Source organism: Felis catus, chromosome A2 (genome assembly GCF_018350175.1).
Source record: "Felis catus isolate Fca126 chromosome A2, F.catus_Fca126_mat1.0, whole genome shotgun sequence".
Classification (NCBI taxonomy): domain Eukaryota; kingdom Metazoa; phylum Chordata; class Mammalia; order Carnivora; family Felidae; genus Felis; species Felis catus.
In genome coordinates, this window is record NC_058369.1 from 28,508,660 (window position 1) to 28,534,345 (window position 25,686).

The 25,686-nt window shown below is 39.0% G+C and overlaps 1 protein-coding gene across 7 annotated transcripts in view; it reads right to left on the reverse strand.

Moving 5' to 3' along the window:
- FHIT (fragile histidine triad diadenosine triphosphatase) overlaps positions 1-25,686 on the reverse strand; it is a 1,423,954-nt gene that overhangs the window by 1,044,672 nt on the left and 353,596 nt on the right. For 6 of the 7 annotated variants that reach the window (XM_045053133.1, XM_045053131.1, XM_045053132.1 and 3 more), the window contains one exon: positions 826-875. The exons of the other annotated variant lie outside the window; for it this stretch is intronic. The gene's annotated coding sequence lies outside the window, so the exon portion shown is untranslated. The remainder of the gene's footprint in view (positions 1-825; positions 876-25,686) is intronic. 7 annotated transcript variants of the gene reach the window in all.

Consider the following 25,686-nt stretch of genomic DNA (forward strand, 5'->3'; position numbering starts at 1 on the left):
ATATTCAAATAGATGAAAATTTCTCGTAAATGAGAGTTAATCTGAATATAAAACTGGTGACATTTCCATACATGAAGATATTATTTGCAGAAATTAATGTGGAGGCGTCTGTATGACAGGGAATATAGCTGGGCTTGCAGAAGTGGACTGAGGCCTTTACATATGAGTTGTATTACTATCTCTGGTTTTAAAAGTTTTAGAAACCACAGAGAATTCAAAAGCTCCAAGGTTCCTCTCATGCCCTATGCAACTGTCACCAAACAAGCTAGGAAATCCTAGAGAGCAGCTCCCAAGACTTCAAGGATTCAGAGTCTTTCTAAAAAGTCAGGAGTTGGCATATGCTGTCCTCTAGGATAACCCTACAGTTGAGCAGGATGATGCTGGGATACACAGAGTTGACACCATGAATCTGAAGGTCTCTGTAATAAGGGGCAACACAAATATCCCACCAGCAGCTTGGATTACAGGAATCTCAGCCCCACTGTTGACCGAGTCTGCCCTAGTCAATGCAAAGTCATAATGAGACCATGTCTAGACAGTATTGATCTCCCACCAGAGAAAAAAATAATTCAGAATGTGACTTCTCTTCTAGCTTGGCCCAAATAACACCCAAATCAGGAGTTTTCATTCATACACTGTGAGCATTCTCCATAACCAAAGTCATTTTATCAACTAGGCAGTCAATGACACACATAAGCTTCTTTTCAAGGTATATATGAAATTTTTGATATTTGAAGTCTTTCATATTCAAATAGCAAATAAGAAAGTTGCTTAAACCTATTAAAAAATCTAGAGACATCAAATGAGTTTTTATGTGTTTTTTACCTTGCCAGGCAAAGGAGACAGACGTTTAAAAAAATGAGCGTCCACACAACCTGAAAGAATGAAAACTCAAATTAACATGGATTAAATATCTAGAGAAGTCATTAGCTTAAGTCATCTGAATGATTTCCATGAAGTCTGGTAGTGTAAGAGCAGAGGAACATCGCTATAACCCAGTTGTCCATTCCAGCTGGGAAGACCTGTTTCCCCATTGATGCACCTCTTTAAATTGTCAGGGGTGCTACTAAGAACTTAAGTTCCCCACTACTCTGATCTCCAGACTAGAGAAATCTATGGGGCAGAATATTATCTTAGAGGCACCACAGATTTTCATTTGAGTGCCCAGGGGTCAAGCATTCCAAAGCCAGGCTGAGTATTGGCTCTGCTCCCAGAGAGTCAGGCAGGAAGGAAATATGATTTAAAACACAAACGGAGGGTTGATGGGGGGTGGGAGGGAGGAGAGAGTGGGGGATGGGTATTGAGGAGGGCACCTGTTGGAATGAGCACTGGGTGTTGTATGGAAACCAATTTGACAATAAATTTCATATTTTAAACAAACAAACAAACAAACAAACAAACAAACAAACACTAGTAGGAATGGAGTTAAAAAGCTCCCCAGGCAGTGTGATAGTAAGCTAGGACTGAGAAACTCCAGCTAAAAAGGGGAGTCAGAGAGAATTCTCTCTGACTTGGGGGTTGAACTAAAACCATGGCTTTGAGGTATTCAGGTGATGCCACAGCCACAGGGAAGAAAGCCTTATAAGGTAGATTTTTTTGCCTCATTGAAGGAAAATGAAACAACCATTTCATTATTTTAAAATAGTATCAAGGTACAAATCTATCCAATAGAAGAATATTAAATAAAAAGAATCCACAGGGAGATTTCTACCATTATAAATAGTTCCTTATAAATGCCACCCAGAGATAAAATTATCATTTCTGTGTTCCCAACCAAAATAAGCCTGCAAGTCTGGGAAATACTTTGCCCTCTAAAGCAACCAGAAGAAAGTCCCTTCAGTCTACGAGTTCTTGTCCTACTGGGTATTGAACCCTTTGAGCATTCACTCCCCAAACTGAAATTCAAAAGGCCAACTAATAGCTAGAGAACTGGGTAACTATGGATAACTAGAAACATTAACTATTTATAGCACTACTTCCCCAAATGGTCTGTATATAATTTCTTGCAAGCTTAGTAAAAATCCTACACGTGTCTGAAATGAAATGAAGGGAAACCAATAATGAACTTCCTTTTCTCTGTGTTAATGAAAAACATAACTATGCCATGAAAAGCAAGAGAGACATAGTATTCATCCTTTTCTTCTCATCCAAGGAAGGTAACATTATGAGGGTTCTAATTTAGAGTACACCACTATAGCAGATTTCTAGGACATAAAGTTAAGTTTATAGTCTACCTCAATCCTAACACACTGGGGTTAAGGTAAGTATCTATACATCTCTCTAGTTATCAAGAGAGAGTGATAGTGGTAAAATAAATAAATAAAACTTGGATACACATTTAAAAGATGTGCTGCTTATTTCAAAATAAGGCAAGAACAATTGCAATTTAGGAGGCTGTGTTGAAGAAACTTAACTCTCTTTAACAAAAATGGATACTAGCAAATACTTAAAAAACACATACACACACAAAGCTATGCTGTAACATTTGGTAGAATCTTATTTTACCATTCTGATTTGGCTAAATGTTAAAGTAGCCAAACATAATAGGAAAAAATTTCCCTATTGATTAGGTAATTGATTTGAAATATTCATGAACTTAGTTGAAGTATAAGTAGTAAGTTCCAGAAACAAGAAATAAATCACATGTATCCACAAAGAGGAATGAATGTGTTCTGTGCAATCTTGGGGAATAGATTTTTTAAGGCACTTCATAAAATCATTGACTCTGGAGCAGGAAAAAAACCCTACACATATCAACCCAGAGCATTCTTATTCCTGCCTTCACAGCAAGAGCCCAAAAATAAAAGTTATTTCCTAAGACTTCCTCAGAATGTGATTCAATGCATTGTCTATTTAAATAAATGTTTTCTGCCATTTAAAGTTATGTGGCAATTTTTTTTCCCAATGACTAACCAAATATGCCTATTCTATCAATCAGTTATTTCTTTTCATTCTTAATTTTTTTTAGTATTTATTTATTTTTGAGAGACACAGAGAGAGAGAGTATAAGCAGGGGTGCGTCAGGCAGAGAGAGAGGGGACACAGAATCTAAAGCAGGCTCCAGGCTCTGAGCTGTCAGCACAGAGCCTAACATGGGACTCGAACCCACAAACCATGAGATCATGACCTGAGCCGAAGTCAGGCATTTAACTGACTATGCCACCCAGGTGCCCCTCAATCAGTTCTTTCCTAAAGCTGCAAATGAAGACAGAGGGATAGCTCTTAGGTGCCATCCTCTCTCGTAAAAATCACACCTCAGCTATTTCTTTTCAAAAGTGATCAATCATACCTGTGACTATCTTCCAAAGATAGCTGAAGTTTTCCTGAATCTTACAAACTCAGTGCAAGAGCTAGAAAATGTCTTTCCAGGATGCATATGGAGGAAAGGAAGTCGTGCCATTTCTCTTAATTTATTTCTGAATTCCGCTTGGTCTTCATTAGTGCTACAGAACTGCCTTATTATTCAATGTCCTCAGTGACCCCCTGATCATTTTTCCCTGAGGGTGCATATTTGTTCACTAACTATATTACAATTTTGTGATCTGCTGGATTTTCTCTGATATTCTACTCTACATCTGTCCGAAATTAATGAATTCCATTCTTCTTGGCTTCTACTCCTCCTGTTTATTAAATTCACTCTGAACATGGAGTTTATTTTCAAAGGAATTAATAATTCTTTATTCTCAGCTTGGTATTAACAATGAATTTAATATGCATTGTATTTAATCAATTTTTTTAAGCATACTGAAGACAAATTTAGTTACAATGTTAGTGTTCCAAACCTTCCATTCCCCCAGAAAAGAAATTTATTTTGCTTGGCCTTTCCCTTCACTCCCTTTCTAGGAGAACTATTAATTTTTGTGATGCAGAATTATGTGATTGATAACAAAAACAGAACTGGAAGATTGGGATGAAAATGAGAGGGGGGAAAAAAAGCCTAAGTCTGCAGCCTTAATAGATATAGTATAGCTATGAAAGTAAAGGGACAAAAAAAAGAGAGAACTGGCCCCTGAGTAGTATAAAGTGAAAGATCACTAGAAAGAGAAGAAGAATGGAAGGGGATTTTAAGAATCATTGCCATGTGCAGGGAACTCAGTGACTCCAACAAAAATAACAACATTGGTAGTAGAGGAATCCCAGAAGAAGAAGAGAGAGAAAATTCATTTGAAGAAATAATAACTGAAAAATTCCATTATCAGGACATCCAAATCCAGGAGGCATGGAGAACTCCCATCAAAATCAACAAAAGCAGGCCAACACCAAGGCATATTGTAATTAAGCTTGCAAAATATAGTGATAAAGTAAAAATGCTAAAAGTAAGGAGACAAAAGAAGTCTTTGACTTGCAAGAGAAAACCCAAAAGTGTAGCTACATATCTCTCAGAAGAAAGTTGGCAAGTGAGGAAGGAGTGGCATGATATATTCAACATGCTGAATGGGAAAAATCTGCAGCCAAGAATACTCTATGCAGCAAGGCTGTCATTCAGAATCGAAAGAGAGATAAAGAGTTTCCCAGACAAACAAAAACTAAAGGAGTTTGTGACCACTAAACCAGTCTTGCCAGAAATATTAAAAGAGACCCTTTGAATGGAAAGGAAAGACCAAAAGTGACAAAGATAAGATAGTAACAGAGAAAATCCCTAGAAACAATGACAGAACAAGAAATAAAATGGCACTAAATACATATCTATCAATAATTACTCTGAATATAAATGGACTAAATGCTCCAATCAAGAGATATAATGTGTCAGAATGGATAAAAAAAAACAAAACAAAACAAAACAAAAACAAGACCCACTTATATGTTGCCTACAAGAGACTCATTTCAGACCTTAAGACACCTGTAGATTGAAAATCAGGGAATTGAAACATTTATCATGCAAATGGTTGTCAAAAGAAAGCCAGAGTAGCCATATTTACATCAGACAAACCAGATTTTTTTTTAATTTTTTTAATGTTTATTTATCTTTAAGAGAGACAGAGACAGAGCATGAGTCGGGGAGGGGCAGAGAGAGAGAGACAAAGATTGGGGGAGAGAGAGAGAGAGAGAGAAAGAGAGACAGAGTCTGAAGCAGGCTCCAGGCTCTGAGCTGCCATCACAGAAACCGATGTGGGGATTGAACTCACAGACCATGAGATCATGACCTGAGCCAAAGTCAGATGCTTAACCAACTGACCTGCCCAAGCACCCCCAAAGTAGGTTTTAAACCAAAGACTGTTACAAGAGATGAAGAAGGGCACTGTATCATAATAAAGAGGACAACCCACCAAGAAGCTCTAACAATTGTAAATATTTATGCCCTCAACACAGAAGTGCCCAAATATAGAAAACCATTAATAACAAACATAAAGGAACGAAGTGATAATAATACAATAATAGTAGGAGACTTTAACACCTCACTTACATCAGTGGACAGATAATCTAAGCAGAAAATCAACAAGGAAACAATGGCTTTGAGTGACATACCAGACCAGGTAGACTGAACAGATATATTCAGAACATTCCATCCTAAATCAGCAGAATACACATTCTTTCCAAGTGCATATGGTACGTTCTCCAGAACAGATCACACACTAGGTCACAAATCAGGCCTCAACAAGTACAATAAGACTGAGATCATACCATACTTATTTTCTAACCACAATGCTATGAAACTTGAAATCAACCACAAGAAAAAACTTGGAAAGGCCACAAATACACAGAGGTTAAACAACATGCTACCAAACAATGAATGGGTCAACCAGGAAATCAAAGAAGAAGTTAGAAAAACACATGGAAACAAGTGAAAATGATAACACAATGGTCCAAAACCTTTGGGATGCAGCAAAAACAGTCCTAAGATGGAAGTATATTGCAATAAAGGTCTACCTCAAGAAGCAAGTAAATCTCAAATGACCCAACCTTACACTTAAAGAAACTAGAAAAAGAACACATGAAATCGAAAGCCAGCAGAAGAAAGGAAATAATAAAGAACAGAGCAGAAACAAATTATATAGAAACTAAAACAAAACAAAAACAAAACAAAACAATAGGACAGATTAATGAAACCAGGAGCTGGTATAAAAAAAAAATAGCTGTGCAATGAATAAAATAATTTTCAAAGTTCTTAAAGAGACATAAGTAAAATTTAGAAATATTTTTTGATAATTTGCCATCTTAAGACTGAACCACATGTGGCCCCAGCACTTATGTACGTGACACAAATATCATCCAATGCTGATGTTTATTCATTTACATCTGAACTTTGGTTTCCTTTAAATGTCATAAACACAGACCAGAAACAAACTGAATCATCCCAGAAATTTTCAAGAGCTCTCACATTGCTTTAAATGAAATTCCATTAGTTAATTCACAGGTCAAAGTCTGGGACAACCTCAGAAACTACTTGAGTAATTAATAAATTTATATGGCAACATACTGAAAATAAAAGTGTCGATCTGTTAGTGTCAAATACCAAAAAAGACACAGCGCTAGGCAACAGTTGCTACTTTGTAATGCAGTTTTAAACTATTGGCAATGTATCTGAAACAAGCATATAAGAAGAAAATTAAGGAACAGCCTTGTAACTTATATGATAAGCATCTCCCAGAAGATTTTGAGGCAGGTGATAAGCACTTAATGGCTTTAGTGCTTTGCTCTACAGATCACCCAGCAAAATATGGGCATAAGCTCCACTGGAATGTGGGGGCTTTTTATGTCTTTTTTTAGTTGAGTTATATTATTAAAAATCAATACAGCATAACATGGTAATTACATTCTTAAAGAAGTACATAAAATAAAAAGAAGAACTTTAACTAAATTAAAAGTTTATCACCCTCAGACCAATATGTTGTATATTTGTAAATTAAACCTGTCACCAATAAAGATGTACCATATAGCAAGGGTATGCATAAAAGAATGAGATAGAATGGAGAATTCAGGAACACATATTACATATATAGTAAATAAAAACTCCAAGGCATTCTCAAGGATCTAAGCAGCCTATACACCAATACAGTAAAATCGTATCTTCAGGGAGACTTGAGTTCTATAGCTAGGGCCTAACACAAATGTTGCATATAGTCAAACTTAACACTGAAGATCATTTTAATACCTGTAGGGTATGAATTCTGTTGCTTTGTTTATTCAAGACCGATGGTACATATCTGAGAACAAACAACCGAGCCAGAAGGAAGCAAAGGAAAAGCCGACCTACAGATATCTGGGTACTCAAACCACCCGGTCTTTAAGAAACTACCAAATCTCCCCCAATGAGTCCTTACCAGATAAGTGGTGAAGTATAAACTTGTAAACCCTCCAGCAGGATTTATTCCGCTGTTTTAACATGAAATTTTTATAACTTTAATATGTTAAGAGATACATTTGCATTGTTAAGATTAAATATCATAATATACTGGGGCACCTGGGTGGCTCAGTCGGTTAAGCGCCCGACTTCAGCTCATGTCATGATCTTGCTGTCTGTGAGTTCCAGCCCTGCAGCAGGCTCTGTGCTGACAGCTCAGAGCCTGGAGTCTGCTTCAGATTCTGTGTTTCCCTCTCTCTGCCCTCCCCCACTCACGCTCTGTCTCTCTCTCTCTCTCTCTCTCTCTGTCTCTCAAAAATGAATAAATGTTAAAAATTTTTAAATAATGTAATATATATGAAACCACCAGATACAGATACTGGCACAGGGCAGACATTCGGTAGATATGCTGGGTTTTAATCTAAGTCTCGTTTCATTGGACCCATCAACACACTGCTCTTTGAAATCTTGTAGAGAAGATCATAATAACTGCTTCTGTTCTTTTCAAGCTGGCATGTCCATCCAGCTGGGGCACCATGAGGAACAGCCATCACCTGCATACTTTAGGCATTGAGTAGAAGCGAGTTTACCCTGGTGCTGAGTTCTGAGTGGATATAAGGTGAATCCAGTGCCCACAGGAAGCACATCTTTATGCTTGGGTCACATCTAAACAGACTGGCTCCTGAATGGGCCTGCTCTTTCCAAAGCCAAAACATGGCACATTGGCTCAAACTATAAGGCTATCAAACCAGGAGGGTCCATTTCTTTTCCAAAAAAGAAATTCCAAAAAGGCATTCCTTGAAAGCCCCATAAAATTCATTTATTCGTACCTTACATAATATATGTATCCATGGGTCCCCTTTACTGACACTTAATAGCAATGGGATGCCACAAAAATCTAGAAATTGTAATTCTTTTTTCCTTCCTTATCCTCCCCCCCCCCCACTTCCTTCTTTTCCTCCTTCAAGTTTCTGCCTATAGTAAAACCCCAGCAAGAAGGAAAGTCAAATGGATTTTCCTACTAGTGGACATTTTTGTGATATACTCATTTTTGGTCCTCGTATGAACTTCCTCCAGGGTGCTCCTTTATGGGAATAAGGTATGCCAAATGAAATAGAGGACTCGAGGCACAATTTTACCCTTGACATATGAAGAGAGAATATTTTTCTCCTGGATTTATGATGTAATGCAACTCAGCCACTTTCTTTTCGTCTTTTCCCTCGTTTGCACTTCCTGCATATTGCTGTACACCATCATCACCATCATCATGAATTTATAGAGTGCCTATGGCTGTGGCCTCTAGGCAGCTCCTAAATGATCTAATCCAGATATCATTGTCTTCAGCTCCCCTTGGCAGGAGTCTATTTACCATTCCGCTTTCTTATGGAACTCTGCCTCCGATTATTCTTCATAAGATGTTTTCACTTTCCTTTCTCTCCCTTAAGTTGGATCTCTTTTATTTCTTCCTCTCATTGTCATATTCTCCTGGGCCCTAAGCGCAGTTACTCTACATTTACGGGGATTTACATCATCAAATTTAGACACTCTTGAGAACTTTCCTATCCAACTGCCTTTTCTAAGGTAATTTTTAGCAACATTAACTAAGAGAAAAGCTTTAGACTCTAGAATTCCAGGGCTCCAGGCTCACTCAGACCCCTGCTCTGATATCACATGTCAGAATGATGACCAGCATTATGGCACCCTGGGCCAAACTCTCCAAAGACAGCCACTCCTCAACCCCCTAGGATTCTAACTGGGAGTCTTTCAGAGATCAGACGTCCAGGCTTTGGATTTAGACAGACAGGGGTTCAAATCCAGCCTCTGGCACTTAATTTGGATACAACCTTGACATCCACATCACCTTTCTCAGCTTCAATTTCTTTGACTGCAAAATGAGAATGAAAATATCCACCTAAGCAGATTGTTGTGAGGCAGAAATGAGGTAATCTTTGTAAAACACACACAAAGTCTGGCACACGGTAAGCATTCAAACTTGGTAGCTATCATTTTTATTCTTATAGTTAAAATATTGGATAGAATGCATTTGTCTTCAAAGAAACTCACAAAGCTGACCTCAGAGCACACATTAATACATTATTTAGTAGACCCCAGTCCCAAACACCACTCAGTTCAGTGTGTTCATACTTGGAAGTCAATAAATATTTTTAAATTAAAATTGAGGACACACAGAGAGTCAGGATTTGGAACCAAAGGAATAGATAACCAGTCATAAATTGGGATATATCATTAAGAGCCTCTATTCTCAGAAAGTACATCTCTTTTAAAAATATATTTACTACAGTTACCCATGGAGACTGAGTATTTTTGTCATCAGTTGCAAAACTGTCTCCGGAAGGGGAATAACTGTGTAATTATAACTCTGGCCGACTTCACACATTAACCTTTTATGTAAGGGAAGAACAAAAATGTAGACTCTGGGCAAGACGCTGGGAAGCAGAGGGAGAGAGGAAGAGAAAGAAAGAAGGAGAAAGAGAAAAAAGAGAAGGAGAGCAGACAGGTTTGATGAGGAACAGTAATTTGGCTTTTGGCCCTTGTCTCTACCAGCACAGATGGGAGGACCAGACCATTTATGATAGCTGTCAGGTCTCTCCATAGAAGTGAGCAATGGGACACCTCCCACCTCTCAATTCAGAGAGTAGAGCTGTCAATTGTTACAGGACTTCTGTGTGTGTGTGTGTGTGTGTGTGTGTGTGTGTGTGTACATATATATATATATATATGTATATATATATATATATATATGTGTGTGTGTGTGTGTGTAAATTATTATGATGATTTAAAAAAATAAGCTAAAAATCTAAACTCAGTGATGAAACTAATTGGGCCCAATCCACCAGAGTCTGTGAGGTTTTTACTCTTGGATACGAATATGTTCTTTTAAGGCAGAAAAATAAAAAACTCATTCACTGATCCTGATCTGTAAAAAGAACAACATGATCTGCTTTTGTACCCAACACACTGTCTTTTAAATGCTATTTCTGCCTCTTGCTTGTTGGGCAGGTTAACCGATCCTTTATGCGCTTGACTTCCTCACACCTAAAATAGGAAAATACCTGTGTGGAGGAGGGTAGCAGGCCGGCCATGCTTTCCCTTTCCCTGGGCCCCCACATCCATCCAAGGAGCAATTCCTAATCGGATAGGCCATATTCCAGCACAGCGGTTGTCACTAAAAGGCGGGGTCAATATACAACAAAGCCTCCTTCCTCCATCTCCACTTCTTCTCCTCTAAGTTGGAAGAAGTGACTCCTCAGGGAAGGGTAAGCATTTTCTTCTCTCTCTCTCCTGCCTTCTTTGCAACATTAGGCAATTGCACATGTGAGCCAAAGTGATATCCAAAGCTCCAGCTCTTGCCCCCTCACTTTTATTCTACCCTGCTTTCTCACAATGTCCCCACTCAGAATTCCTTAGCATGCTGTTCATTTGAGGGAGCGATTTAAGAAGTGAGAGGAGGTCCCATTTATGACCTCTTTGAGGTCAGCCTATGTTTATTAGTGTTCAGTACTAGGAGGTCTTGAGTACTGATCCAACTTTGTTACCATTGCCACGTTAGGGCCTTTGCATTTGTTATCCCCTCCCTCTGGAAAGTTCTGCATCATGAAATCATGGATCTTTAAATTGTTTGGGTCTCAGTTCAAATGCTAACTCTTCAGAAAGGCTTTCCCTGACCATCCAATCTTAAGTAGCATCCTCGCCACCACCAAGCAACTATTATATTAATCTATTATTTTGTTAAAGGCTCTCATCCCATTTCCTTACTTTCTTCATTTATTTGCTTGATTCCCACCCCTACCTCTGTTCTAAACATTTCCATTAGAAGGGAGGTCCAAGAGAGCATGGTTCTTGTCTGTCTTGTTCACTACTTATTTACAAAGAGTTGGGTGACTATCACAAAGCAAGTTCTTATTAAATCACAGCTATCATTACCTGTTTCTTTCACACCTGGTCCAGCTACCTCCTATGCTCATCCTGGTCCAGTAAAGTCTTTTGAAAACTCTTCTCCTCCACTGGTATACTAGGGGCTTTCTAAATCTTAGATAAGGCATCTCTGTTATAAATTTGTTTTCACTAAATAAAAATTTACATAACCTATTCTTTATTTGTACAGTATCTTATTCCATTTACTTTATGTGTATTTTTTTAAAGTTTATTTATTTATTTGGAGAGAGAGAGTGTGTGTGCACATGTGTGAGCAAGAAAGGGGCAGAGAAAGAGAGAGAGAGAGAGAGAGAGAGAGAGAGAGAGAGACAGAGAGAGAGACAGAGAGAGAGACAGAGAGAGAATATCTCAAGCAGGCTCCACACTGCCAGCACAGAGCCCGATACAGGGCTCAATCCCAGGACCCATGAGATCATGACCTGAGCCAAAATGAAGAATTGAACACCCAACCAACTGAGTTACTCAGGCATCCATTTAATAAACTCCAATATAAGGGACTCAGCTTAGTGAATGTTCCCACATACCAAGAATAAAGTAGCTGATGCCTTTCTTACCCACAAGGATAGTCCTAAAGAAGCACTTTACATCTGCCCTCCAGCCCCCTACACATATGTACACAGTGGAAAGCTCAGATTCCCATTGCAGATAATCTCCAGCAGGGAGGGAGGGAGGAGAAACACATGTTGAAAAGAGCTAACCTAAAACCATAATGCTCGTGAAAACATTTCCAGTTAACATTTCTTCTTAAGAAAGTCTCAATCCCAGCCCACCAAAAATAGCTCAGTGGCATGTTAAATTGGGGATAGTTGTTAAGTTGGAGCTTAAAAGGTCTCTTGGAAATCTCTTCAAAATGAGAACAAACTGAGGGCTGATGGGGGGTGGGAGGGAGGGGAGGGTGGGTGATGGGTATTGAAGAGGGCATCTTTTGGGATGAGCACTGGATGTCGTATGGAAACCAATTTGACAATAAATTTCATATATTTAAAAAATAAATTAAAAAAAAGGAAATTTCTTCAATTCTCCACAAAATAAAATAAGGCATAGCCTCTCCAGAAGTCCAACAAAGGCTTTCTCCTAGCACAAGAAAAGATAGTTATTTCTTCGGCTGAATATAAGATGAATTAATTAGTGTGAATTTATCGGATATATGTGTATACACACACACACATCGCAACACATTTAAAAATGTGTATATATACACATATTATACATATACTACACATGTGTGTGTATATGCATACACACACACTGTTTTTTTTAATGTGCAACAGAATATGTCAGTAAGTACTGGAGTCACACTTGGCACTAAGATGCTTATACTAGGAGATTCAGGAGAATAAGACTGACTCCCAGCTCCCATCTCACATTTAGCGTGAAGCACATATTCATTGAGGGGACTCTCTGGCAGAATGGCCTATATTCTTTGAATTGGTACTTCTTACTCTTGTCATTTGTTGCTAATTCTGTATGGCTAAAATGACAGAAGTTCAATGTACATAAGATGCAACTCCATTCTATTCAAGACCACTCATCTTTACATTAAAATGTCTTTGTATTAAAAATCAAAAGATGGTGTCCATACAGAACGTAACATGCTAACCTGAACTCCATTTTCCTACTTCATGGACAAAGAATGTAGACAGATCTCATACTCAGGGAAGGTACTAAAACAAATCTCCACACGTGTTTAATTTAAAAACCAAACAAGCAGACCGGTACCTTTTTATGATAAAGTTAATCTTATAATATCTTATACATATCTTTCTTGGAAGTAGCCTTGATGTAAATCTTTTTTAAAAAGGAATAAAACCAACGTTTCTGTAAAAGTTGTGAGGGTTGATTTTATATATCAACTTGACTGGGCCAATGCATACCCAGATATTTGGTCAAACATTATTCTGGGTATGTCTGTAAGGGCATTTACCTGAGTTTAACATTTAAATCAGTAGGATGAGATCCAGAGAAGATGGTGGAGTGGAGGATTCTAGGCTCATCTCCTCCCAGAGATACACCTAGATAGCACCCTCATCAGTGTAAATAACCCAGTAGACGACCTTAAGACTGACAGAACAGATTCTCCACAGCAAAATGTAGAGAACAGGTCACATCTAAGAGGGTAGGAAAGGTGGAGATACAGTCAGGAGACAAATAAACCCATGGGACTGTCCACAGGAGGAATGCTGCAGGCATGAAGATGAGAGAGGAAGAGACACCCACAACAGGTACCTCAGGCATGCAGGACCCACACTGGGAAGACAAATCCCCATAACATTTGGCTTTGAAAACTAGAGGGGCCTCACTTCATGAGAACTTATAATCAGTGGAGCTTAATACCTGGAACATTAAAAATCAATGGGCACAGATCTGAGAGAGGTAAGTGCAATATGAAACTGAGTCTCCATCCTTAAAGAGACAGCAAAACAAAGAGTCACACTGAGCAGCAGCCCATGGAAGCAACAGTTTGGAAACAGCCTGGGTATACAGGAAGGAGACTTATTTCCTAACCACAGAGCCTACGCTGGAGAAGCAGGGATCTTTGGGAGACTTCTCCAAGAACAAAAGAGCTGGTGGGTGCATCCCCTCCCCCTTTCCCTGCCTAGATACATGGACATCTGCTGGAATGAGTGTAGCATGAACACTCTCCACCCAGCTTGGTAAGAGCATGCCCCACCCCTGAATTGTCCTGTGAACCCAGCCCCTCCATCTCAGCCTGAACAGGACTTTTCCCATGCAGTTGTAGTTCCTCTCCCTCAGCATAACAGTACACACCTTACTGGCATCCCACACCCTGCCCCTCTGTTCTCCTGTAGATCTGCTCCCTCTAATATACCCTTGGCCAGAGCCCATTCAAAGCTATGTCAAAAACCTGGCATTGTGCAAGTAGCCCTGACAGTGGCCAGCATCACTCCAAAGTGACTCCTGCCCCAGGGAGAGGGGAAGAGAACCACACACACCAATCTGATGGTGGTCCTAGCAGTTGGTCAGAGGCTGACATCTGGTCTGACTGCAGGCTCTGCCCACCAATATAAGCTTCTCAGAGAACAACACAAGGAAAGTGCCCTACAGCTTGGTGCTAACACATCTCCAGCAAACACCTGGTTTGATTCAACTCACGCCTAAAGAGCCCCAGACTTACCTACTAACAACACAGGGTCTAAGCCCTACCCACAATAAAGAGCCATTGAAGACAAATAGACTGAAGGAAAAAGTGGCCCATTCACTCACTCAGCAAGGTGCATGCAACACACATTGGAAACACCCCTGAAGCACCAGATTCTGGTGAACATAAGACACTGCAGTTCAGGGCACTACAGAACCTCTTTTCATAAGGACACTACTTTCAAGAGCAAGAGACATAGCTGACTTTCCTAACACACAGAAACAGACACAAAGAGTTAGACAACATGAGAAGACAAAGGAATATGTCCTAAATGAAATAATAAGACAAAATCACAGGGAGAGAGGTAAATGAAATGGATATGAGTAACATGCCTGATAGAGAATTTAAAGTAATAGTCATAGGGGCGCCTGGGTGGCGCAGTCGGTTAAGCGTCCGACTTCAGCCAGGTCACGATCTCCCGGTCCGTGAGTTCGAGCCCCGCGTCAGGCTCTGGGCTGATGGCTCCGAGCCCGGAGCCTGTTTCCGATTCTGTGTCTCCCTCTCTCTCTGCCCCTCCCCCGTTCATGCTCTGTCTCTCTCTGTCCCAAAAATAAAAAATAAATAAATAAATTTTAAAAAACGTTAAAGTAATAGTCGTAAAGATATGCACTAGAGTTGAGAAAAGAATAGAGGACCTCAGTGACACCTTTCACAGAGAGAGAACATAAAAAACAACCAATTAGAGATGAAGAACTCAATAATTTCAATGAAAAATACCCTAGAAGGAACAAATAGTAGACTAGAGGAAGCAGAAAAACAGATCAGCAACCAGAGGACAGAGTAATGGAAAGCAATTAAGCTGAACAGGAGAAAAAACATCATCATCATCATCATCATCATCATCATCATCACAAATGAAAATAGCCTAAGGGAAAGCGTCAACACCATCAAGTGTAATAACATTTGCATTATAGGGATCCCAGAAGGAAAAGAGAGGGAAAGAAAAGGACACAAAAATGTATTTGAAAAAAATAATAGGTGAAAAATGACTGAATCGAAGGAAACAAAAATCCAGATCGAGGAAGATCAACCCAAGGAAGCCCACACCAAGACATAAAATAATTGCAATGGCAAAGAGTAGTGATAAAAAGGGAATTTTAAAAGCATCAAGAGAAAAGAAAATAATTATATACAAGCAAAAGTACATAAGGTACCAGCTGATTTTTCGGCAGAAACTTTATAGGCGAGAAGAGAGTGGTACAATATACTCAAAGTGCTGAAAGGAAAAAACCTGAAACCAAGAATACTGTATCCAACAAGGCTATCATTAAGAACAGAAGGAGATATAAAGAGCCTCCCAGACAAACAAAAGTTAAAGGAATTCATCACTAGTAAATCAGGCCTATAAGAAATGTTAAAGGAGACTCACTGAGTGGGAAAAAAAGATCATAAGTAGGAATAATAAAAGTAAGAAGCATAAAAGCAGTAAAATTAGGTTTATCTATAAAAATCAGCCAAGGAGTTCACAAAATAAAAGGATATAAAGTATGACACCATATATTTAAATGTGAGGAATGGAGAGGGATAAAGCCTTAGTGCTTTTACAATGGGTTCAAACTTAATATAGACTGCTATATGCACATGGTGTTTTATATAAACTTAATGGTAATTATAAGTAAAAGAACAATAATTGATAAATAATAAAGAAAGAAATTCAATAATATCACTAAAGAAAGTCAGCAAACTGTGAGAGAAGAAAGGAAGAGAAGAAAAAAAAAAAAGAGAACTACAAAAACAACCACAAAACAAGTAACAAAATGGCAACTAGTACATACCTATCAATAATTACTTTGAATGTAAATGGACTAAACACTCAGATCAAAAGACATAGGGTGATGATATGGATTAAAAAAAGCAAGACCTATCTCTATGTTACCTATAAGAAACTCACTTTACACCTAAAAACACATGTAGATTGAAATTAAAATAGTAGAAATGCAAATGGCAGTGAAAAGAAAGCTGGGGTAGCAACAATTATATTGGATGAAATAGGCTTTAAACAAAGACTATAGCAAGAAACAAAGACTATAACAAGAAACAAAGAAATAATAAAAAGAACAAGCCACAAAAAAGATTAACAATTTAAATGTTTATACACTCAACATGGAAGCACCCAAATACACACTGCAGACAATAACAAACACAAAGGAAGTAATCAGTAGTAATCCAAAAATAGTAGGGGACCTTAAAACCTCACTTACAACAAAGGTAAGTGATCCAAAGAGAAAATCAACAAGGAAACAGTGGCTTTGAATGGATGACCCTTAGCTCCTACTGGCCTCTGCTCAGTCCCGACTTGTAGCGCCTGTGTCTCAGAACCATTCTGACACATCTGAGTTCTCATGTTTGGAATCTTTGATTTCCCATCGGCTGCATCTCTCTTCTTCTATCTTGTCCTCACTGACTCTTCTACCTTCCACTTTTGCTTTTATAGCCTCATGTGACTACATTGGACAACTCAAGTAATCCAGGATAACCTCCCAATGTTAAAGCCAGCAGACTAGTAATCTAAATGACATCTGCAAAGTAAGTCCCTTCAACGAAGCACCTAGATTAGAAGAATTAAGGAACAGGAATCCTAGAGGGGCATCTGTGGAGTTCTGCCTGTCACAACGGTCAGTTAAAAGCTATGTTTAGGTTGTTAGAAAAATCCACTATATTTGTACTTATCTTTCATCTAAATGGGGGCAGGGACTATGTTTTATTCACTACTTTATGTTCAGCACAGTGCCTATCTTATAGTAAATATTCTATAGGTATTTGTTAAACACATTGAACTCCCTAGATCTAGATGTTTAGTTTTCTGTTTTAAAAAGACAATTTTGTTCTAGGCTACTGAAATGATCAAACCAACTTTTTACTTTTATTTATTTTTTTTATATTATTATGTTTATTTTGGTTTTGACTTTGCTCTTTGGGCCCTTATAACTGTGCTTACCACTTGAACTCTTATCTTCTTTTAAGTTTTGGCACCCTTTAACATATTCTTCTAAAAAAATATGCTGGACTACATTTGGGACTGGGGGCTATTATTATAAAGGGGTCGTGAAGGACTAGACTATCAGTGATGAGGATCATGAGGGCAACAGTGATGGTGATCTTCTGGGTTTCAGCCAGGGGTGATTTTGTTCCCACCCCACCCTGCTGACATTTGGCAATGTTTGGAGATGGTTTTGGTTGTCACAATTAGGGGATAGGATCCTATTGGCATCCAGTTGTTAGAGGCCAGGGATGCTGCTAAATATCCTATGATGCACAGGACAGCATTCCCAAACAGTTACATAGGCCAAAAAAGAAAAAAAGAAATTATGTCTTATTCATTCAGAATCCATCATGTATGTTTCTGAAGTGTGGCTCCTCTGGGAGGTTCTTGGGTAGTATCCACGTTCCTTCCACTTTGTAGTTCTAACTTCAACAAGTAGTCATCAGGTTACTGAGAAAGGAATAAGAAAGAGTATAAGAGAGAGCCTTGAATATTTCTGTGGGTCCTTCCAGGAAGGGGTGTACATTACTTCTGCCATATTCCACTGATCAGTACTCAGTCATTTGGATCTTCCTAACTATCCCAGAGCTCGGAGCTGCATTCCAGCTCTGTGCCTGGGTGAGCACTAGTGGCCTCTGCCAGAAAAAACAACCACCATAACAGCAGCAACAACAACATTAATACCAATGACATGTAACATTTATTGAGCTTTTGCATTGCCAGGCATGCATAACATAATTTGTCTAAAGGTGTAACTGAGGCTCACAAAAGTTGAATACGTCTTCTAATTCACTCAGAGTTCTGTGAGGAGCTGAGAGGCGACCCCAAGTCTATCTCATACCAAAGTAGATGCATTTACCCACTCCTGGCTACTCTCACTGTGGCTGGAATGGAAGATTGCACTTAGTGGGGCTTAATTTTTATGAAATAGAACCTCTGCCTGTAAGCACCATAAGTCCAGAATGTTTGAGGTTTCTAAAACTGCTTAAGCAATCTTTCCTGGAGAGCTGCTGAAATCCTTTTCAGGGAATATCAATATACAGATTGCATTCCAACTTTTTGTCTGGATCACCAAAGAATAGACAGGAAGAGATGGATATCGTGGGTGAAGCCTATCATAGTGCTTTTAAATCATCCTGTTGCACTTAGGCATTGCAGCCTGTGATTATATATATTTCATATAAGCCTTCAGTAGTCCAGAGGGACTGCTGGCCGAGGTAATGAGCACTGGTAGGAATCTTGACAGCAAACTCTAAATGGTTTCAGTGCCTCAGAGTTTCAAGAAAGTGGGCCTTTCTTTAAGCGGATGGCTTTTCTGTCCTATTTGGGTAATTTATTCTTATTCATCTTATATTAGTGGCAGGCCTTGTGTCACATGTAATAGTTATAATAAGGCACTCACCAAAGCTTCCTTTTAGGGGTGGAAAGCGCTTTGGGTATTATTGTCATGGAACAAGATAGAAGAGAGAACAGGAGCCCTCGCTTCATAAAGGCCTCATTGGTAGAGAAAGCAATATCAGTGGGTGAGGGGTGGGAGCAGGGTTCAGAGTCTTGCTTTGGAATGACAATGCAGCACTTGCCTGGAATGTTCTAATCAACTCTTCAGGGTCTGAAAGCTGGTCATAGATGTGATGGCTCTGAATGCTGCTGCCTTCATTATCGGCTTCTGTTTTGACCACATCATAGCAAAAGATTCTCAACGAGTTCTGTTTTGTGCCATTAAAATTGAACTTCTAGTCTTATTGCTCTAAAGCTTTTATTATTATAATTTTTTTAATGAAAACAATCCTTTTCCTCTTTCCTATACCTTCCTCTGCTAAACACTGCCTTTCTCTTTCTATTTTCTTATAACAATGTCTGGATTATCACACTGGTTTAGACCTTTGATTCAAGTATCCCTTCAGAAACTGTTTTCTGCATAACGCCACGTGTTAAGCACTGTGCTGGGCATTGGGCCAGGGTAGTGACTGAGACAAACACAGAGCAGCCCAGCTGCAAAGAAGCCATGTGCTAAGGTGGGAACTAGTACTCTTCGGCCACAAATAACAACAACAACATCCATAACAATACTGTCTAACATCTATTAATCTCTTACCATTTCAATCCACTCGGATTTATATTCTATCTCTGATAATGATTGTTAGAACATCCAAGAACCGCCACTAATGTTCAGTACATGCTCATTTTTGACAAGCACTGGGGCAAGGTCTTCCCATATATCAAGTCAGTTAATCCTCTTAAACCCCTATTGATAAGATTTTTATTGTTTCATGGATGAGGAGACTAAGGCTTCGAAGAATTAGAGGTTTATGTCAAATCACATGGCTGAGAAGTAGAAAATCTGGGACACAAATCCAGGGCTGTCTGACTCCTTCACTTGTACTCTAAACTCAGTTGTCCAGAACCACAGGCATGTTTGGAAGGACACTGACTTTTCCTTGATGCCTAACTGAAATAGTAAAAGGTATATCCTACTCACTAAAATCAGCCTTGATAATTCTTTTTGTTTTTGTTTTTATTAATTTATCATGAGTCTGTTTTTCATATGTGTCCTTGAACTGTTAACAAAGCCCTTCCTCCCAAGATGGTGTCAGAATCATGGTAAGTTACAACTAGTCATTCATTGTGTATATGGAAGCTTACTCTATGCCAAAATCTGGGTGGAAGAGACAGACATCTTTGTCTTCAAGGCTCTTACAATTTAGAGGAGAAAACAGTTATTAATCCCATTAGTCCCAAGTATCATGAGCATTACAAAGAGGGAAGAAGAGCTTGTTACTGGAAGTATACCACATTGGCTTTGGAGTGGAGCATGGTGAGGGATGTCCTCCCTGTAAAAAGGAGTATATTCTCAGAAGCCAAGTATAAGTAGCCATTAGATGAGTGAAGATGCCCATGGTGTCTCATGGTCTTGCAGCCTCAGAGAGTAGGGTAGGATCTATGCACTGAAAGAAGATGGCAGGCGGGACATGCAGAGGACAGTGTGGTAGGAGATAAAGGGGGGTGAGACGGGCAGGGGCAGATCATGAAAGACCTTGTGGATGCTGGAAAGTCTTTGGGTTTTTATCACAAAAGCAATGGCGAGTCATTGAAGATCTTTAGGCAGAGGAAAGATATGAAATGTTTGAATTTTTAAATGATCCACTTTGGCTGCACTTCGGCTGGAGAAGGGGTTAAACTGAGGAAAACTGGAAACTGAGAGAGAAGTTTGAGGTCTTTCCTGAGGGTTGTTGTAATTCCTCTATCCTTGGGTTTGGTGTATCAACCCATGTTTCCCTGTGTCTGTGCCTTTTGTAATTTTGAAGACATCAATTATATCACCACCTGTCCCGCCTCTGTCAACTCAGAAACAAACTTTTCTGTCTTGGATGCATTACTATTTTGGATGATGGCCTTGGGACCTTCCCATCGCAGTGTTCGCCTGCCCACAGCCACATCCTCTGCCAAATTAAATGTGGAGAACAGTCTCCCTTTCCTCTTCATGAAACACTTTAACTGACACACCCTCATGATTATAACTTAACTTCACTCATTTAAGCAGAGGTGATGCATCTTTCCCCTAAAAAACTGACTCTTTAAGCATATAACTTCACATTACCTAGCATGGATGTTCATCTGATTCTTTGCTTTTCTTGCTTGCTTTTATTTCTTTTGGATTGGTTTCACCTTAATTCTAGCTAATTTATCTTGTCAGTCTTAGATGAAGAGTTCTTTAGGGTTGGAAAGAGGTAAACATATGATCTTCTAGGCTATGGAAGATCCACTGAGTGCCAGAACCCTAAGGCGGTGCCATAACGATAAAGCAATGAATGTGGTTACTTTTGCCCCATAAGAAATGGAGGTTGATGTTAAGGTGGTATCTGAATTATGAATGCTTTCAGCTACCAGTAACAGAAAACTTAGGTAATACTGTCTTAACCCATAAGGATATTTATTTGCTTACAAGAGTCTAGGAGGTAAAAGTTTCCGGGGTTAGTTTAGTAGCTCAGTGATGTCATGAAGGACCTAGTCTCTTTCCGGCTTGTTGCCTCATGGTCATGGTTACCTCATGGCTGCCACAGCTCCCAACACAATGTTTCTTCATGACAGTGTTCAAAACAGGAAAGAATAGAGAGAGGGAGGTGGGGGGACAGCTTTTCCTCATGCAGCTCTGCTATCATTATTATTATTTTTAATTAAACATCCGAATCCTTCATGGAGACCCCAATCTATTTCCACTCATTGGTTAGGACTAGGTCACATGCCTATTACTAAAGATCAGTTAATAGCAAAAGGAAATAATATGCCATCATTGGCTTAGATCAGTCATTATCCATTATCTGAAGCTGGGCGTATTGCTGTCCATCAAAATTTTGGTTCTGTTATGAAAGAAGGAGAACATGTCTTGTCATGTTTGCATTAAGAAATGATAATTATAAAATTACTGGAATAGAGTCTAAGAAGAAGACTATTGTAGGAATTTTCAGAGATAAGGAAATGGAAGCAAATGAGGAGACTAGCTCCCCTAGTTCCCTGGCACAAAAGCAATTGTGAATAATAGCCTTAACCCTCCCAGATGTCAAGGAGACCCTTAGCCTTTTCTGTTCATCCCACATATACCTCTGTGTGCCGGACATCAGTGGTTTCCTTCCTGTGATCCATTTTCCTATCCTTTCTTTTCTTTATCTTTTTTTTTTTAAGTTTGCTTACTTATTTTGAGTGGGGGAGGGCAGAGAGAGGGAGAGGGAAAGAATCCCAGCAGATTCCACACTGTCAGTGCAGAACACAATGCAGGGCTTGAACTCCCAAAACATGAGACCACTACCAGAGCTGAAGTCAGATGCTTACCCTACTGAGCCATCCAGGTGCCCCTCTAATCCTTTCTTTCTAACATAATGTCCAGCTCAAATCCCCAGTTTCCCACACTCCCTTACAGTTAGGAGAGGCCGTGTGATCCATTTTTGGCAAAAAGAGGTGTTCGTGAAAGTCACTGGATGGAACCTTCTGGATAGCTTCTAAAAACAGACTGACTCATATGGCATCTTCTCTTTGTGTTTTCCCCTCTGCTCGTACTCCCTTCTTGCCTAGAGTGAGGATGCCATGCCTGGAGGTATAGCAGCATCTAGGACAGTGAAACTGAAATCCCCATCTAAGGACAGTGGAACCAAAAGATAGAAGGAGCCTGGAACATCAATGACACAGTGAGGCACCTTCCCATTGCCAGACTGCTTACCTTCAGACATCTTGCTACATGAAAAAAAAAAAAAGTGACAGAGAAGAAAGCTCTATGAGTTTAATCACTCTTGGGCTGTTATTCAGGTTGTGATTACTTGTATCTAAAGCAATCCTGGTTGATAATCCTCTAGACCTGGAAGCATGGCATAGGAGAGTGAAAACACATGTTAGTCAGGGTTATTAATTGCCAAGGAAAAATGTAAAAAGCTTTATATGACAAAAGTTAGGGAAAGAGGGGAAGTGAAAGATATAACCGGCCTGATGTGAGTATGAAATGTCCCAGCTTTCCAACACTTCAAGCTTACTCATTCTATTAGTCAGTTTTATTAGTGCTACCATATGCTTTGTGGGAGGATGATACTCCAGTGGCTGGATGGTTTGGAGGAATCACAAACAAGAAGTTTACGGTCCCACTGGTTAATCTGAGCGTTTGTCCTTCAACCTGGGTGTTATTGTTTAAAGATATCTGGATATTGTGTTGCTTTTGTTTGGTGTTTATGGATTTCACACTAAGATAATTAGGCCCCAAATTAAGTTTTGCATGAAAGATGTCTTTGCTGTGTTATTGAGGACATTGAAGAGATGATGTTTAACATATTTGGGGGCTGGAAATTGCATACTTGTTTGTATATGAGGCAGAACATACATTGGAGGTGAACATTAATGCAAAAATAAGCCTTTCACGATTGTTGGTGTTTGCAATACAACAATAGAAACTTCCTGTCTTTCAGGAAGTTCACGTTACTAACTAGTGGATAAAGAGTTAAAAGATGAAATGAAGCACAAGGTCAAAACTCTCATTAAATCAGCTGACATTTTATCTTAAAGTCAGGATTGCCTTATAATACACCAACTGTGCTCAAATATAGGGGTGACATTTGCTTTCTCCCCAAATTATTATCCCGTAGAAGAGACAAACTTGCTTTATATTTGGGTCCTTTCAAGTGCTGCTTTTGGAAGTCACAATGGGCTGAAATGACCTCACCCTCTGTCCCCCTGAAAAAGATGAAAGTCATCGGCTGAGATCAATAAAAAAAGGAGTAAAGAAATTGAATACAGAATTAGTCATGATTCTGGGGGCTGTGACTTCACAATTTCAGGTATTGAATGTTCTAAACTGATCTTCTGAAAATCACTTCAAAAAACTATACAAGAGAGGGTCTATCATGAACATCAAAATCTATGCCTTTATGAGGATGAATTTTTCTTTAAAAGAAAAAGCTGCTTATATAAATGGGTACCTGTGGCTTAAGAGACAACTTCCAGAGACAGCATCACACATGATTCAAGGAGTGCCATGTCTCAAACTGAGAGCAGCGAATGTGTTCTGGAACATTCTGTTCAAAGAATAAAATGGTAGCTCTTATATGTTGAAGACACCCTTGCCAGAGTTTGAATTAAGTGGATGTTTTTAAACATTCACTTAATGAAATAAAAAATATAAGTAGATGTTTGAACTGTTTTTTGCATATCCCTATGTGTTTCTATGTGTAAGTTGACCATCCTCCCTTTTGAAAATTTTAATCTTTCCATTGAGAAAGTGGAATGAATATTGCTTTATAGTCAAGATTGCTCTATATTTGGCATTACTAGCTATTCTTTCCAATTTAGTTTCACTATATCCTTCTTTGATGTTTTACATTTTAATATATAAAAAGCTTTAAACGCCTAAAGAGAGTTCCACAGTGAGTGCCATATGCTAGCTCATGAAAAGGTTTTATATAGTCATAAAGAGACATGCAGTTGGATGCCTACCTGATAAAGTTATTAATCTTTGGGTTTGAGTTTAAGACTTGTCTGAATCAGGGTTCTCCAGAGAAAGAACCAATTGGATATATATAAACTTATTATAAGTAATTGGCTCATGTAATTATGGAGGCTGACCAGTCCTGAGATCAGCAGTTGGCAAGACGAAAACCTGGAGATGGTGGTGGTGGTGATGGTCAATGACATAGTTCCAGTCTGAATCCAAAGGTCTGTGAGCCACTAGAAGCAATGTTATAGTTCCATCTAAACATGGGCAGGCTCACAATCTGCAAGAGTCTGTGTTTGAGTTTGAGTATGAAGGCAGGAGAAAACCTATATCCCAGCTCAATGCGGTCGGGCAGGAAGAATTCCCACTTATGTGTGTGTGTATTTGGTGGTTGTGGGGGCAGCCTTTTGTTCTCTTCAGGCCTTCTACTGATTGGATGAGGCCCACTCACACTGGGGAGAGCAATCTGCTTTACTTAGCCTATCAATTTTTTATTTTTCTTAAAAATTTTTTAATTCCAGGGGGCACCTGGGTGGCTCAATTGAGCATCTGACTCTTGATTTCAGTTCAGGTGATGATCTTGTGGTTCGTGGGAATGAGCCCTGCAATGGGCTGTGTGCTGATAGCACAGAGCCTGCTTGGGATTCTCTCTCCCTCTCTCTCTCTCTCTGCCCCCCCCCCCGCATGCTCTCTGTCTCTCTCTCAAAATAAATAAATAAACATTAAAAAAAAAAACTTAAAAAGTTTTAATTCCAGTATAGTTAACATACAGTGTTATATTAGTTTCAGGCATACAATATAGTGATTCAACAATTCTATACATTACTCAGTGCTCGTCATGACAAGTGTGCTCTTAATTCCCTTCACCTATTTCACTCATACCACTCACCCACCTCCCCTCTGGTAACCATCAGTTTTTTCTTTATAGTTAAGAGTCTGTTTCTTGGTTAGTTTTTTCCCCACATATGATTGAAATCATATGGTATTTGTCTTTCTCTGACTTATTTCACTTAGCATTATACTATCTAGATCCCTTCCTTTTGCAAATGGCAAGATTTCATTCATTTTTATGGCTGAGTAATATTACACACACACACACACACACACACACACACACACATGATATATATATATCACATCTTCTTTATCTATTCCTCTATCAGTGGACACTTGGGCTGCTTCGATAATTTGACTATTGTAAGTAATGCTGCTATTAACTTGGGGGCACATATATCTTTTTGAATTAATGTTTCTGTAAATATACAATAGTGAAATGGATGGATTGTATAGTATTTCTCTTTTTAATTTTTTGAGGAAACTTCATACTGTTTTCCACA